Here is an 18,163-nt window from a genome sequence, read left to right as displayed (position 1 = left end):
TAGTCCCTGCACACACCTGCACTGCATCACCATTCAGCAATTCTTTGCACACACCTACACCGCATTACCTTTCAAACACACCATTGGCCCAATATGATTACACGTATCACTCCAGCTAGTCCCTGCACACAACTGCACCGTATCACCATTCAGCAAGTCCCTGCACACACCTGCACCGCATTACCTTTCAAAAAATAAAAATAAACACCATTGGCCTAACCTGATTACACTTATCACTCCAGCTACTTCCTGCACCGCATCACCATTCAGCAAGTCCCTGCACACACCTGCACCGCATTACCTCTCAAACACACCATTGGCCTAATATGATTACACTTACCACTCCAGCTACTTCCTGCACACACCTGCACCGCATCACCATTCAGCAAGTCCCTGCACACACCTGCACCACATTACATTTAAAAAAAAAAAAAAAAGCAAACCCCTACACACACCTGCACCGCATTACCTCCCAAACACACCATTGGCCTAATATGATTACACTTACAACTCCAGCTAGTTCCTGCACACATCTGCACCGCATCACCAATCAGCAAGTTCCTGCACACACCTGTACCACATTACCTTTCAAACACATCATTGGCCCATTATGATTACACTTATCACTCCAGCAAGTCCCTGCACACACCTGCACCGCATTACCTCTCAAACACACCATTGGCCTTATATGATTACACTTACCACTCCAGCTAGTACCTGCACCGCATCACCAATCAGCAAGTCCCTGCACACACCTGCACCATATAAACCTATCAAACACACCAGTGGCCTAATCTGATTAAATTCATCACTCCAGCTAGTTCCTGCACACACCTGCACCGCATCACCATTCAGCAAGTCCCTGAACACACCTGCACCACATTACCTTTCAAACACACCATTGGCCCCATGAGTCATCTGATCACACCCCCACCCCCGGAAGTGCCCTACATAAGAACCTCAGAAGCATTGATCCTCTCACACCTCCTTGAAGAAGGCACCTGTGCCGAAACGCGTTGGAGACCCTCACATCAAACCCGACACCGATCCAGGCTGACCTCCACTAAAGATCCCCATCCCCACCAGGGACCACCAGTGCAGAAAGCTCTCAGCCCACCCGCCTGCTGGTCCGCACCGCTCACACCTCCAGTGACCGGCTCCACCCCGGACCAGCCCCTCTCCGCCCCTGCTCCCAGGCGTGCTCAGCAACTCACTCCTGGCCAGGGGTGTCTCCACCGTCGATCCCCATTTCCACGAGGGACCGTCAGGGATAAGAGCATCCCGCACATCCGGCCGCAAGTCCGCCCAGCCAACATCGCCAGTGACCAGCTCCATCCCGGTCACACTTTCCACATCCCCCCTCCTCCCTGGCTTTTTTTGAATCAGTATCCTGGGCAGACCACCCCCCAGGGGTGGTCTCAGCACACACGCTGCAACCAAGCCTCCCAGCAGCTCACCCATCCACACCTCTGGCTCCGCACCACCAGCGACACGACCAAGAGCCAATTTCAGCTGCATACTACGGTCGCTGACCTCCGCAGACCAATCAGAACAGCCGTGCACTTGCAGCACACCAGCAACACGCTGATCCAGCTCACCAACAAACCTGCAGCTTCCAACCAATCTGCAACGGCCGCAACGTCGACCTACATCGCCACAACAAAAAACCTACCGGTAGGTAAGTACTGCCAAGACTCACACCAACACGCGGGACGCCGCACAGGTGTTCCAACCCACTCTGCAAATCCCCCCACCCCCCGAGACTTCCTAGACTGTCGAACATAGGTCCAGCAGGGGTGACGTGCAAGGTCACTGAACCGCACGGGAAGGAGCCCCCTAAAAGGGTCCACCTACCTCCCCTGTCTCATCATCACTGAACCCCACCCACCTGCCCGGGATCTTAACAGAGCAGCATTGTGACTACTCAATAAAAGATTTTGCCCAAAATTACTGTGTCTCGCTGGGCTCATTTTGATCCTATTCCATTCCCCTTTTCACATTACTCCAAACTACACTCCATACCCAATCACACCCTCCTCACTCCCAAAACATCACCACCACCAGAAGAAACATTCTAATTAACACCACTCACAAACACACACAAGTCATCACCATTACTAGCAGGAAGAGCGCACCTTACCCCCCCCTACCCCCATCAACAAAGTAGTGCCAAGCGTGCGCCTGTGTCATAAGTAAAGGGCCGGCTGGCTTGACCGTTAAAGGGTGCTGTAACCCCCAAAGTACACTCCAGTCCAAACTAAAAAAAAAATAATTTTCTGTGTTTGTGAATTGTGTGCGCAGTAGCCGCACGTGCATCAACAAAGTAGTGCCAAGCGTGCGCCTGTGTCATAAGTAAAGGGCCGGCTGGCTTGACCGTTAAGGGTGCTGTAACCCCCGAAAGTACACTCCAGTCCAAACCAAAAAAAAAATTATTTTCTGTGTTTGTGAATTGTGTGCGCAGTAGCCGCACGTGCATCAACAAAGTAGTGCCAAGCGTGCGCCTGTGTCATAAGTAAAGGGCCGGCTGGCTTGACCGTTAAAGGGTGCTGTAACCCCCAAAGTACACTCCAGTCCAAACCAAAAAAAAAATATTCTCTGTGTTTGTGAATTGTGTGCGCAGTAGCCGCACGTGCATCAACAAAGTAGTGCCAAGCATGTGCCTGTGTCATAAGGGCCGGCGGGCTTGACCGTTAAAGGGTGCTGTAACCCCCAAAGTACACTCCAGTTCAAACCAAAAAAATTATATTTTTTGTGTGTTTGTGAATTGTGTGCGCAGTAGCCGCACGTGCATCAACAAAGTAGTGCCAAGCGTGCGCCTGTGTCATAAGTAAAGGGCCGGCTGGCTTGACCGTTAAAGGGTGCTGTAACCCCCAAAGTACACTCCAGTTCAAACCAAAAAAATAATATTATTTGTGTGTTTGTGAATTGTGTGCGCAGTAGCCGCACGTGCATCAACAAAGTAGTGCCAAGCGTGCGCCTGTGTCATAAGTAAAGGGCCGGCTGGCTTGACCGTTAAAGGGTGCTGTAACCCCCAAAGTACACTCCAGTTCAAACCAAAAAAATTATATTATTTGTGTGTTTGTGAATTGTGTGCGCAGTAGCCGCACGTGCATCAACAAAGTAGTGCCAAGCGTGCGCCTGTGTCATAAGTAAAGGGCCGGCTGGCTTGACCGTTAAAGGGTGCTGTAACCCCCAAAGTACACTCCAGTCCAAACCAAAAAAATTATATTATTAGTGTGTTTGTGAATTGTGTGCGCAGTAGCCGCATGTGCATCAACAAAGTAGTGCCAAGCGTGCGCCTGTGTCATAAGTAAAGGGCCGGCTGGCTTGACCGTTAAAGGGTGCTGTAACCCCCAAAGTACACTCCAGTTCAAACCAAAAAAATAATATTTTTTGTGTGTTTGTGAATTGTGTGCGCAGTAGCCACACGTGCATCAACAAAGTAGTGCCAAGCATGCGCCTGTGTCATAAGTAAAGGGCCAGCTGGCTTGACCGTTAAAGGGTGCTGTAACCCCCAAAGTACACTCCAGTCCAAACCCAAAAAAAAATAATTTTCTGTGTTTGTGAATTGTGTGCGCAGTAGCCGCACGTGCATCAACAAAGTAGTGCCAAGCGTGCGCCTGTGTCATAAGTAAAGGGCCGGCTGGCTTGACCGTTAAAGGGTGCTGTAACCCCCAAAGTACACTCCAGTCCAAACCAAAGAAAAAATAATTTTCTGTGTTTGTGAATTGTGTGCGCAGTAGCCGCACGTGCATCAACAAAGGAGCAGCGCCAAGCGTGCGCCTGTGTCCCATAAGTAAAGAGCCGGCTGGCTCATTTCTTAAAGGCTGGTGTAACCCACAAAGTGCACTACTCTCCAGCAAAAATAAAGAAATATTTTCTGTGTTTAGCCGCATGTATATATCAAATCGATATAACATAAATGGAGGACCAAACTTTCTCCGATAAAAATAAAATAGAGAAAGATCAAGAACCACTTCCTCCTAGTGCTGAAGCTGCTGCCACTAGTCATGACATAGACGATAACATGCCATCAACGTCGTTTGCCAAGGCCGATGCCCAATGTCATAATAGAGGGCACATACAATCCCAAATGACAAAGTTCAGGAAAATGACCTTGAAAAAAACATTTAAATCAGCTGAAGATAAATGTAAACTTGCCAATATGCCATTTACGACACGGAGTGGCAAGGAACGGCTAAGGTCGATCCCTAGTATGTTCATGACTAGTGGTTCAGCTTCAGATGACGATGGAAGCCCTCCTCCCACTAAAAAAATCAAAAGAGTTAAGCTGGTAAAAGCACAGCGAAGAACTGTGCTTTCTAAGAAGATATCACAAATCCCCAAGAAGAGTCCAAGTGTGGTGGTGGTTGCAATGCCTGACCTTCCCAGCACTGGACGGGAAGAGGTGGCTCTTTCCACCATTTGCACGCCCCCTGCAAGTGCTGAAAGGAGCACCCACAGTCCACTTGCTGATATGCAAATTGAAGATGTCACTGTTGAAGTACAACAGGATGAGGATACTGGTGTAGCTGGCGCTGAGGAGGAAGTTGGCGAGGAGGATTCTGATGGTGATGTGGTTTGTTTAAATCAGGCTCCGGGGGAGACAGTTGTTGTCCGTGGGATGAAAAAGCCCATCACGGTCATGCCTGGGCAGAAGACCAAACATTCCACCTCTTTGGTCTGGCAATATTTCTATCCAAATCCGGACAACAACTGTCTTGCCATATGTACCTTATGTAAAGGTGGAATAAGTAGGGGTAGGGACGTTAACCACCTAGGAACATCCTCCCTTATACGGCACCTGCAGCGCGTTCATAATAAGTTACTGTCAAGTTCAGAAACTTTGGCTAAGACCGTAAGCAGTCCAGGGACACCTAAATCCCGTTGTCCTGTTGTATCCAAGCGCCTGCAAACCACACCGTCAACTCCCTCCTCGTCAATTTCCTCCTTAGTCAGGATAGGAAGTAGTCCTGCAGGCCATGTCACTGGCATGACTGACTCTCCTATCCGGGATTCCTCCGGAGGATCCTGCATTGCTACGCCTCCTGCTGCCGCTGCTGCTGTTGCTGCTGCTGGGAGTCGTTCATCATCCCAGAGAGGAAGTAGGAACACCACTACTTTTACTAAACAATTGACCCTCCAACAGTCCTTAGCGAGGAGGATGAAGTACGACAGCAGTCATCCTGAAGCAAAACGTATAACTGAGGCCTTGACTGCTATGTTGGTGTTAGACGTGCGTCCGGTATCCGCCATTAGTGCAGTGGGATTTAGACAATTGCTGGAGGTAGTGTGTCCCCAGTTCCAAATCCCGTCTAGATTCCACTTCACTAGGCAGGCGATACCGAGACTGTACAGAAACGTCAGAAAAAGTGTCCTCAGTGTCCTGAAAAATGCGGTTGTACCCAATGTCCACTTAACCACGGACATGTGGACAAGTGGAACAGGGCAGACTAAGGACTATATGACTGTGACAGCCCACTGGGTAGATGTATCACCTTATGCAGCAACAGCAGCAGCGTCACCAGTCGCAGCATCTCAGAAACGCAAGCTCGTTCCAAGGCAGGCTACGCTGTGTATCACCGGTTTCAGTAAGAGGCACACCGCCGACAACCTCTTAGAGAAACTGAGGGAAATCATCGCCCAGTGGCTTACCCCACTTAGACTCTCCTGGGGATTTGTGATATCTGACAACGCCATCAATATTGTGCGGGCATTACATCTGGGCAAATTCCAGCACGTCCCATGTTTTGCTCACACAATAAACTTGGTGGTGCAGAATTTTCTGAAAAGCGACAGGGGCGTGCAGGAGATGCTTTGGGTGGCCCGAAAAATTTCAGGCCACTTTCGCCATTCAGCGACTGCGTGCCGAAGACTGGAGCGCCAGCAAACACTCTTGAACCTGCCCCGCCATCACCTGAAGCAAGAGGTTGTGACGCGGTGGAACTCAACCCTCTATATGCTTCAGAGGATGGAGGAGCAGCAAAAGGCCATTCAAGCCTATACATCCACCTATGACATAGGCAAAGGAGGGGGTATGCACCTGACTCAAGCGCAGTGGAGAATGATTTCCGTGTTGTGCAAGGTTCTCCAGCCCTTCGAACTTGCCACACGTGAAGTCAGTTCAGACACTGCCAGCTTGAGTCAGGTCATTCCCCTCATCAGGCTTTTGCAGAAGCAGCTGGAGAAAGTGAAGGAGGAGCTAAGACGGAGCGATTCCGCTCGGCATGTGGGACTTGTGGATGAAGCCCTTCATTCGCTTTGCCAGGATTCCAGGGTGGTCAATCTGTTGAAATCAGACCACTACATTTTGGCCACCGTGCTCGATCCTAGGTTTAAAGCCTATGTGGTGTCTCTCTTTCCGGCCGACACAAGCCTGCAGAGGTGCAAAGACCTGCTGGTGAACACACTGTCAGCTGAAGCGGAACGTGACACGTCAACAGCTCCTTCTTCATTTTCTCCCGCAACTGGGGCTGCCAGGAAAAAACTTAGGTATCCTAAGCAACCCGCTGGCGGTGATGCAGGGCAGGCAGGACCAAGTTTGGACATCTGGTCCGGACTGAAGGACCTGGCAACAATTTCTGACATGTCTACAGTCACTGCATATGATACTGTCACCATTGACAGAATGGTGGAGGATTACATCGGTGACAGCATCCAAGTAGGCATGTCAGACAGTCCATACCTGTACTGGCAGGAAAAAGAGGCAATTTGGAGGCCCCTGTACAAACTGGCTCTATTTTACCTGAGTTGCCCCCCCTCCAGTGTGTACTCCGAAAGAGTGTTTAGTGCAGCCGGGAACCTTGTCAGCGAAAGGCGTAGTTGCTTCCACAGAATGTGGAGAAGATGATGTTCATCAAAATGAATTATCAGCTCTTCCAGGGAGACCAGCCTCCAGAAGGTACAGAGGGACCTGTGGTGGTGGATTCAAGTGGGGACGAGTTAATACTTTGTGAGGATGAGGATGTACACACTGAAGAGGGTGAGGAATCGGTGCATGAGGAGGATGAGGATGACATCTTGCCTCCGTAGAGCCAGTTTGTGCAGGGACACATTAATTGCCAGCTTGTTTTGTGGGGGCCCAAACAAACCAATCATTTCAGCCACAGTTGTGTGGCAGACCCTGGCGCTGAAATGATTGGTTTGTTAAAGTGTGCATGTCCTGTTTATACAACATAAGGGTGGGTGGGAGGGCCCAAGGACAATTCCATCTTGCACCGCTTTTTTTTCTTTGCATTATGTACAGTTTGGGGCCTAGTTTTTCAAACTGCCATTCTGTCTGCCACTGCAGTATCACGCCTAGATGGGTCACGTGTTTGTGCCGCCCACTCGTGTCGCTTAGCATAGTCATCCAGCTACCACGGTGCAACCTTTTGGACATAAAAACACTATTGTGAGGTGTTCAGAATAGACTGGAAATGAGTGGAAATTAAGGTTATTGAGGTTAATAATAGCATAGGAGCAGAAAAATCTACAAATTCTGTGATTTTAGCTGTTTTTATGCTTTTTTTCAAAAAAATACAGATCCAAAACACAAAACCCAGAACCCAAAACACGGAAGGGTGGTTTTGGCAAAACCAATCCAGATCCAAAACATGAAGAAAGATCCAGATCCAAAACACAAAACACGAAAAGTGGCCGGTGCACACCCCTAGTTATTAATATATTATTATTAATATATTAGTACGAAAATGATTGTTTAATTTTATTAAGAGACAAATTCATTAAAGTGGCAATGTTAATTGATGTTTTAAAATGTTTGTAGGATGGGCCCACGTTCTAAAATAATAAATGCTCCCTTTGAAAAGCACTTTGCATTTGCATATGTTCAAATTTAGGTGGGACGCTCATTATTTTAGGAGAATGTTTTGCGGTTCTGATTATCAGGACGATGTTCCATGCCATCAAGCTCTGAACAGATGTTTTTAGTGGACGGAACAAAGAACTGGGGTGGCCGAGGACTTTGGAATTGCCAGGCAATCTCCGATGTTGAGGGGTCTGATCAGGACCCATTCTGCGCATGTACTGAATGGGTCCTGTGATCTCGCTCGCAGACTCTCCCAAGCCTCAGCATGATTGACATGCTGCAGCATTTGGGGAACGGAGCGGGGGCGTGCCTGATCACCATTCCCGGAAGCTGGGGAGGGTCACACCCCCCCCCAGTTTTCCATGAGGGACGAGGCCGGAGCCTGTGTCGGTGTACGCAGATTCCTGGCCTCTTAAGTGACCAGCACCCAGTCAGGCTACGGGAAGCTTCAGCTCCCGTAGCCTGACCACAGTGCTGGCATCACAAATACAGCAAGGAGGTGTATGGTACCTCCTTCTGCATTTGCATCTGAGATGGACTGAATTGCACAGCCGCTTGTCTGCAGTTCTGCTAATCTGTCCATCTCTGAATCAGGCCCTCATCAATTTTGTGGGTGAATCCATTTCCATGAAAATTAAACCAATTAACCAGGATCTAATGTTATCATAATTGAATTGGTTAAGCCCACAAATGGTGGATTCTAGTATGTGAAGGCAAGAGGTTTCCACGTATATTGATTTCTGTCGTGACTTCACCAAAATGGGCAGTATGGGCAAATCTTGTCCTGAATGTCCATATTGGCATGGCAGACACGACTAAATGCTTAGAATCTCCATTAGATGTAACGAGCACCGAGGAGCATCGCTTTCCCTGTGCAGGACTTTGGGGACAGCTGATTGATTAAATTTATAAAGGAACAATGTCCCTGAAATTTTGCTTGCTAGGAAGTAATACGCTGTTTCGTAGAGAGGGATCAGGGAGATCCCTCCCTGTCTGGCTCAATTTGTAGCCTATCTCCTATGATTGACTGCCTACAGGTCACAGTGGAGGAGGCTGCTTCTCTTTCTGTTAGGGGGCCACTGACTGCTCTGCCATTGATGGTTTTGACCATCAGTAAAAAAACAAAGGTTGAGCCATCAATGGCTTGTCTGTGCACATGAGCAGACGGCGAATGCGCATTAAAGGCCAACACTTTCAGTCAGGGACCAGCCACTGATGTTTATCATTGGTGGCCACACATCAATGGCCACCATTACCATCAGACCACCATTGGTTTGCTAACCATCAATGGTCGATAGCCCCCCTTAGTCAGGGACCAGCCACTGATGTTTATCATTGGTGGCCACCCATCGATGGCCACCATTACCATCAGAGAACCAATGGTTGCTAACCATCAATGGTCGATAACCCCCCTTAGTTTGTATATCTCAGCTGTTTGATGGTAGACGGCTGTTAAAACAACCCAAGGATAGAGGGACATGTGCCTTCTGGGCTGGGCTGCCATGGGGCATTTTGGGCCACCATTGGTGGTACAGCTATGTAGCTGGTCACAGTCATGGGCCGTCTATACATCTACATGGTGCGTATGGGCGCATCTCACTGGGAAAGAAAAGTATAGTGCTACTGAGTTACCACAACTACAAGCAGTGGCAGATCCAGGGCATGCAATTTGAGTGATTGCACCACCACGGTACAGTCTTTCTGTGCTCCCCAGTCTCAAGCCTCTTTTTTTTCCCTTGTCCAATATGCTGCACATCCGAGCTATGCTGCTATAGCCACCGTAGCCTGCCCGCGGGAACATGACAACTTTGGGGCCATTTCGAAGGTTACAAAGGGGCACCATAATAATCGGTGTGCATGTACAGACATATCACCTTGTAAGCTCAGTCGGAATAGCAGGGAGAGCCAGAGATAATTGTGAACCGCGGATGCTTTTCTCTAGCAGCGAGTGAAAAAATTAATTTGCAGAGTAGGCTTTTTTCTCTTATTCCGACTGCAGTACCTCATATTAGTACTTTCTGGAAGATTAGAGATGTCTATCTCAATGAGTCAGTGGGATAATGGGAGAAATGTTTCTCTTCAAGAAAAAAATATTAGTAAATAGACCCCTTAGTCTAGTGGTTACCATATCTCCTCTTCACGGCTGGTATAAATCCTAAATATACTATAATTCAGTGAGATAATTGGAGTTGTGTCAGTCATCCCTGTGCTCATTACAGATGCTTGAATTATTCCAACTGGCTGGAAATTAAATTGAATTGGATCAATTTGAGGATTGTGATTGGTACAATCGGCCAGTCTCATTTGGTATGAATTGCCGTGGCTGACCTGTATACAAACCTTGAAATTGCATTTAAAGTTTGATTTGCATTTTGTTGTTCACTAAGGATACTGGCTATATACCTTCCTACCTATACCTTCTAAAACCTGCCTATAACCTCTAAGATTTACGCTATTTGCGTACGCAGTCATACAGTAAATTAAAGACCTTAGACCTTGAAAATGTGTTTCCAAACCACAAAGTATTATTCAACCAAAGTACAGATAATACACGCTGTGATCTAAGTACAATTTAGCGCAAAGAAATTATACAGACCCAAGATACAGTCATACATACGCAAGCGCTCTGGGACCAGATTCTGGCATCAGCAAGAGACCTCCGTCAATCAGCAATCAGCAGAATAGACTAGAAACCCAGGGTCAGAGCACACAAATGTATACCCCCCCAGAAATAAGCTGAACAAAAAGAGAGGTCTTGTTGCGATTCCATTGGCTCTCCTTCATGGTGCGTTTGTTACAAGGCACTTAACAGGTTGATTCAAATGGCCACAGTCCAGCCTCCAACAGCTGGTTGCCTTCGTTTTCCCACCTCATGCAAATGTAGACTGTTGGTTTTACAAAGTACATTTTGGTTCTTTATGTCTTTACGGTCCATAAGTTGCGAACGCATGTTCTTCACACCGATGATACCAGAAAGCTGTGGATAAAGTGCAGATCAGTATAATACCAAACACGGTTTATTTATCATGTATTAAACCTTAGATACCAAATAGTATAGAGACTTTATAACACATTTTCAGACTTTAGAATCACGTTGAAGTAATTTTGAGAATCTGTAATAGTGACCCCTGCTTAATGAATCTAGGTATTCAATTCAATTAGATGCAAGTTTGCTTTAGTGAACTTACATCATAAAACCCGCATACATCGCCGCAATGTGCCCCCCAGTGAAATGCCAGATTAATTAGAAATGGCGATTTGCAGAACTTATGGTGATGGTGTGCAGGTTTTTGTTTTGTTTTTTTCAAAAAAGCCGCCTGGCAGAAGTTCCTGAAAAAGTGGGGTACTCACCCGGGACCCCACAAAAGTGGCAACTAACAGGGGTATTCAATATGGGAGCGATAACATCGTTTTTGCGTTAATATCGCACTTTTGACGTCATTATCGCAGGTTTGACTTTTACACAGTATTCAATTTCAAAGACGTATCGCAGTTTTGAAAAGTCTTTGATAAAAAACGGGAATAACTTTTCACCATTGAATAGGTGTCGAAAAAAAGTGCAGAATTGGGGTTTAGGGGTGCAGGCTTAAAAAAAATAGCCTGCACCCCTGGGAATGACGTTTAAAAAAGAACTGTGTCAAAAAAAGTTTAAAAAAGAAATAGGGACACCCCAAAAAATTAATAAAAAAATTGGGGTGAAAAAAAAATTGTTTAACAATAGGGAAATAGGTTCAGGGCTATTCTGCAAGTATGCGGCAGATGTTTTCTAGAATAGAATTATAGCGGCAGGTGCACAAATGCAGAATTTTTAAAAACTTACTTTAGGGACATCAAAATATGCTAGTACCCATTTTCATGTACCCCAAATTTGATGGGACCACTTAAATAAACGAAAAAAAATACTTAAGTGCTCTTCTGCATCACTTCTTCAATGTCGGGAAAAAAACACCTGCTGCGGCTATTTAAATCCCCGACTTTCAATTAAAGGCTAAAACGGGGGTACCCATAGTGATCCCCCATGTTTTTACAACTTTAGGGGGGTCTTACAATTTTTTTAAGGAAAAATTCGTAACTTTACACAAATCCAACTTCGGAGTTTCCCGTTTTCGTTAATTTTATATTGAATACGGGTATAAGCGGGAGCTGCCCGATACTTTAACGCAGGTAAAAACTCTGATATGAAACGTTAACTTCGACAGTGAAGTTAACGTTTCATATTGAATACCCCTCTTAGAATATTATAGAATGATGTTAGTGGCGATAAGTAAAGTATTAGAGAGTGTTAAATGGATGTTCTTTTAAATTTTTTAGTAATGGAAATAACCAGGAAGTGTTTTTCTACGACTTAAAGTCGTTACAGTATTTTGGGGTACAGGAAAATTACTTTTCAGTGTTTCATACAAGTTTGTAAAGTGCTGGAAAAACCATTTGTAACTCCCATCTGCAAATTTAAAAAGCACTTCCATATAAATACAAGACCTCTACGTACATGTAACCTAGTTTTGAGCTTTTTAGAGAAATTCAACTGAAAAGGACATGTCTTTATAGGCCAAATTACACTAATTAAATCCCTCCATGTGCATTATTATTTATTGGTAGGGGTGCACTGTACCAGAGGTTCTGTACTGTGTCCCAACGTGAATTTGCTGGGATAATGGATTGCAAGTTTGAATTGCAAATGCAATTAGTGATGCAACTTCGCTGTGAAAACGTCTCACTGGACCCAACTCACTCCGAACTGAACTGACCCCAAGGCGTTCCTCTATGAAAATGAAACATGCCCACGAGACATAACTGAGGATATAGTAGTAAAATATTAAAAGTAGAAATATTATGAGTACTATAAGAAAGCTTCCCAAAAGCGAGCAGAAATTAGGTGGTCTACTTCTTGTGATGCCCTGAATCCATACTTGCCAACTCTCCCTCATTGTCAGGGAGACTCCCTGACATAGCAGCAATCTCCCTGATTGCACTTTACCCCAGGGGTGTCTTAAGAGAGGAGGGGGCCCGTGTGCACTCTCTGTGCGGGCCTCCTCCTCTCTCCCCGGTGGCCGGCAGCCGACTGACGTGGCTAGCCAGCCACCAGAGCCTTAGTAGACTCCGGGCACTAGAGTGTGCCCGGAGTCTACTGCACATGCGCAAAACGCCAGAAAATGGCCATGGCGGCCATTTTCTGGCTTTCTGTGCATGCGCAGTAGAGTCCGGGCACGCTCTATGCCCGGAGTCTACTGCGCATGCGCAGAACACCGGAAAAATGGCTGCGGCAGCCATTTCCCGTTCTGAGCAGCGCAGACACCCGACGTGGGACCACGGACAGGTAAGTCTAAAATAATATGGGTGCAGTGTGTGCAGTGCGGGCCCATATATTTTATAAAGAAAAAAGGCATCCAAATATTGGGAGTTATTTGTATATAAGAGAAAGTAAAGAATATACAATAAAGGTATTTGATAAATCTATATTTAGTTGTAAATCAAAACTAATATCACCAAAAATCAAAAATAGTTAGAAAACAAAAAGAAAGAGGAGAACATACATGTCACTAGGTGAGAGAATCATTACTAATGGTGGGTTCTAAAAACACGCATTAAGTTCAATTTGTTAATTTAAGCAATCAGGAAACAAACAGTTCATATGAAAAATCCAGTATATCTCCTGGCTGCACAAGTTCCTGAATCTTTCACCCTCTCTAACCGTAGGGGGCGCACATTCTAAACCTACTACCTTCAGGGAACTAACTTCCCCCCATGTCTCTCTATAAAATGTCTTGATACACTATGTGATAGATTTTTATTTATAATATTTCTTCTATGCTCTAGGAAGCGTTCACAAAGACATCTTATCGTCCTTCCTACATATGTTAGGTTTTCACATCCACAGGTAAGCATATACACTACAAATTTTGTGTCACAATTAATAAACTTTTATTTTATATTGTTTATCATCGTTTGGTCCTTTAATTGTTTTAGAATTACTCAAAATATGTTTGCATGTGATACACCTGTTTTTCCCACATTTATAACACCCAGTTGGTTTCATGGGTAACAAAGAATCAACTGAATTATTTCTTATAGTTTGCACAGTTTTTAGGTGACTAGGAGCTAAAATGTTTTTTAAGGATTTATTCTTCCTGTATATAATAGTGGGTTTTGCAGGGAGAACATCTTTCAGAATTGAATCATGCTTTAAAATATGATAATTCCTTTCAATAACCCATTTAATGGAAAAAGAAGAACTATTATAGGTGGAAACAAAGGCTATATTATTATTAGACTTTTTACTTTGTAATTTGTTAGAGGGGAAGTTTTTTGGTTTCAATAAATTGTTCCTATCCATATTCTGTACCTCCATAAGTGCATTTTGAAGTAGTGGTTCTGGATAGTCTCTTTTTCTAAAGTTATCACATAAAATAGAAGCTTGTCTATTAAATGAATCTAAATCTGAGCAATTTCGTCTCAGTCACATCATTTGTCCTTTAGGAATATTGGTTTTCCACAGTAAGTGGTGAGCACTTTTGAAGTGTAAATAATTATTAGAATTAACTTCTTTACAATAGTTTGAAGTAAAGATATGGTAATCTTTAATCTATAGAGTCAAGTCCAGGAAATGTACAAGATCCTTACTGTAGGTGTACCTGAAACTGAGATTGTGAGAATTAGAATTAAGAGTGGAAACAAATGATTGTGCACTAGATAGATCCCCATCCCAAATAATAAACAGATCGTCTATATATCGGCCATAGAGGACCAGCTCTATGGCCGATATATAGGGGGACAGTTGGACACTGTCTATTTGACTAATCTCAATGTGAATAAGCATTGGTGTGCAAGATTATAAATATCTACATATTTTTACATGTATTTTAATACTTTTTATGCATATGATGGCTTGCTCTTTTTTACAAGAATGTGTTTGATATGTTTTCAATAAAAATATATAGAAATATATATACCTTTTAATATCCAGTTTCAGTGAACTTGCCCCTATTCTTTTTGAGCTGCCTTGTATATTTATAATTTTCTAGAGTTTTCTAGGGTTTTTGGGACTGACTATCCCAATCAGCTCTTTTGAATTGGGCACTATATTTTGTCTCAAGCACTGGGGTACTACCACTATAATTATTCCTTAAAATACCCCATCTTACCTCCTCCACCACCCCTACACACCCCTAATTTGACACCTTAAATCCTAAGCCCTAACCCTTAAGTAGTGGAAAAGTAAGCAAAGCTTTCTAGGTGTATGCAAACACATCACAAATCTTCAACACCTGGGAACGTGATGGAAGAAAACCATAAGGTCAATAGCGGTAAAGACTTCCGCCACCCACTCATGATGGCTTCAGGTGGCACCACAACCGGGACCAACTGACGGCATCTATTCATCTCTCATCCATCATCCTCCTCACCTCGTGCAGAATTTCCCTCACCACCGTCTTACAGGGGAGGACTTTGCCATTAAGGAAAACCTGACACTGTGCATTCCATGTTCAAAATCTAACTAAAAAAAAAATGGTGCTCAAATCAAATTAGCTTCATCATATTTCCCCACAACAGCAGAAAAGAATTTATCTTGGACCCCATAAACTGAGGCAAAAACAGACATAGCTGACGTATAGAACACCGGCATCAGGTAGGCCTTGCACAAGTTCACCCTTTCCCTGAGAGAACATTTTCCATTTCCTCCAACACATCATCTTCCGGGATGCGTCTATCTGTGGACTGACCTTGGGGAGGCTGCCTTGAAGGTTGAAATCTCCACCTTTCTCCCCTACCAAAAAGCTTCATACTATTCCTGGCATAATTTGGCAATCGCCCATCTGTGACTTTATACAAATGACGCTACACTGCCCTTCCCTGCTGTACATCTGTATGTCCGAATGTTCAATCACTAAGACACCCACTGTCAGCGTCCATAGATGATGAAATACTGATTGGTGCATCTTTAGACACCACTATTGGTTGCACCATCGAAACTTACACCAGCCCGATTGGAGGTGCAGTTTCTCCATCTGAGTATGTGAGTGGCTGTGTGTCTCTGCATGCACCCCTTTCAGTGACACTCCCATAGCATGCCCTTAAGACGGACTATCTCCATGTGTCTGCTAAGCCACCTAGCTGTCACCGCTCTGGAATGTCCACTACATTTTCAAGACATTTCTGAGACTGTGAGGTAAATTTACTAAAGTGCGGGTTTTTAGAAGTGGAGATGTTGCCCATAGCAACCAATCACATTCTACTTAACATTTATCTAACACCTTCTAGAAGATAATAGTTAGAATCTGATTGGTTGCTATGGGCAAGCATCTCCACTTCTAAAAACTGCACTTTAGTAAATATACCCCTGTGCTTCTCCCGTGCACCTCAATAGCAACGATATCTGGACACATGCTATACTTGTCTACTCTACCAGAATGGCCAGGAGGCTCCCGGAAGATGGATGGCACTCCCGGCCACCAGGAAAGGTGGACAAGTCTCCCAGGTATGGGGCCACCCAGTCGCGCACAGGCGGCCAAGGACGTGATTTGCTTTGAATCTCGTCATCGTAGCCCTGCTCCACAATGCTAGTAACCTCGTCATTGCATTGTGGGGGGTGGGGCTATGATGATACAATCGCATCGTGACTCTCCCAGACCCGCCCACCTCTGCCGAGCTCCGAGTTGTCCACCTTCGCCCAGACCCATCCCCCGCAGTGCCGACCTGGCTGCCTCCTCCCGGAGGAAGCAGCCAATATCTCTCCATTGCATCCCTTATCAGCAGTGAATCCAAATGTAGTTCATTTGAATAGCAGCTATCTAACTGCTTTGCAATAGTAAAACAAAATATTATCCGTACACTGTAACAGAACAGAGGTTATCAAGAAGATAGATTGCTCGCTTATGTTTCCGAAGCGTTAAGACTTGGTCCAAACGCCTCTCGGGAGATATGGAACTGCCCTTCTATTTCACATCAATACAAGCCACATAAAACATGCTGTTTAAAAGTATGTGATATGTTTGTCCGATGCCCCTTTAAGTCCACATTTAGCATCTGCTAGGCAGTTATTAAGAGCTGTTATATCCATAAAAAAATTTGTTTATTGACCACAAAGCAGACAATTTGTAAACGTTTGTATTATTTATTTCTTACAATGGTTTGCATTGCACAGTAAGCAGAGCACGCACATCTATGCTTAGGAGGCACATCTATGCTTAGGAGGCACATCTATCTGGAGTATTACTGCACAGTCTTTTCAGGGAGAACTTCGCTTTCTGACATCATATAGTGAACAGTTTCCAATTTTTTTTTCCTTTCAAAAACCACTTTTTTCCTTATTTTATTTTTTTTCTTTTTGTCTGACTAGAGAATTCCTCTGTCTTTTTCTGCTGGATCAACATTCACTGGTGATGATGAAAGAATATGGCTGCAACAGGCAGCCAGTAACAGTCCATACATACAGCCCCAAGACGTACCCAGCACGTCATGTACCTTGCTGTGGCTGGTCTGACTTAGTATAAACACTCAGTCTGGTACTTGGTGGTTTATTTCCTAGAACGTGAGCCATGCTTTGCCATCACTGTCCGAGACAGATTCCTTTCCATTTAACTCCTTAACTTCCATCCTGGTAAACTTTGCTAGTTCCATCTAAGGGAGTCTTTATAGTCCCAATTCCATGCTGTTCTGTAGCATTGCATTTAGCCAGATATGTTTTCTTCCTACAGCTGATCATATGTTTATTACCCCCAATCACTGTACATATCACCCAGACCATATTATGAATTTAATTGCAAAAGCTGGTACAGCATGGCGAGTTTATACCTTATTGGGTAATGTGGTAAGCAGCGCTAAAACATACTGTGATATGCTTGTCATGGATAGGGTTTTTTATAATTCCGGACTAAGGTCTGGAAGTGACAGGGACTCTGTGGATTCTGTAGTAAAGGTTGCTGGGCGGATGTAACTCCTGCTCATGTGTGGAACTGGGTACTGAAACTAGTACTGAGTATTGGCAGAGACCCAGACCAGAGGTATGGAGTCTAACCCGCCAGCGGTGTTCATCAGGGACCCCCGGAAAGGAGATATGGACCTTGTGACGTCCAACCGGCAGGTCCCGGCTCCCTGGCTGGGTCACTCAGTACTAGCACTGGAACTAGGGAAATGAACAGGAGCTTTGGATCTGTGGTTATCGGTGGGAATTGATGGTCTGTGGTTATCGGTAGGAACCGATGGTCTGTGGTTATCGGTAGGAACCGATGATCTGTGGTTATCGGTGAGAATCGATGAGTTGTAGAAAGAACTGATGAGTTATGATTATCAGTAAGTACCGATGAGTTGTAGTTATCAGAAATAGCCGATGAGTTATGATTATCTGTAAGAGCCGAT

At 44.9% G+C, this 18,163-nt stretch overlaps 1 long non-coding RNA gene across 1 annotated transcript in view; it reads left to right on the top strand.

Annotated features, from left to right (window-relative positions):
- The window catches only part of LOC148508780 (uncharacterized), a 103,373-nt gene that overhangs the window by 28,007 nt on the left and 57,203 nt on the right, over positions 1–18,163 (top strand). The window contains exon 2 of the long non-coding RNA XR_015869546.1: positions 13,625–13,685. This is a non-coding gene — a long non-coding RNA (uncharacterized LOC148508780). The remainder of the gene's footprint in view (positions 1–13,624; positions 13,686–18,163) is intronic.

Source organism: Taudactylus pleione, unplaced genomic scaffold (assembly GCF_031769625.1).
Source record: "Taudactylus pleione unplaced genomic scaffold, aTauple2 ptg000345l, whole genome shotgun sequence".
In the NCBI taxonomy this organism is placed as follows: domain Eukaryota; kingdom Metazoa; phylum Chordata; class Amphibia; order Anura; family Myobatrachidae; genus Taudactylus; species Taudactylus pleione.
The sequence above is the reverse complement of the archived record's forward strand: the minus strand, read 5'-3'. Positions and strand labels throughout refer to the sequence as shown.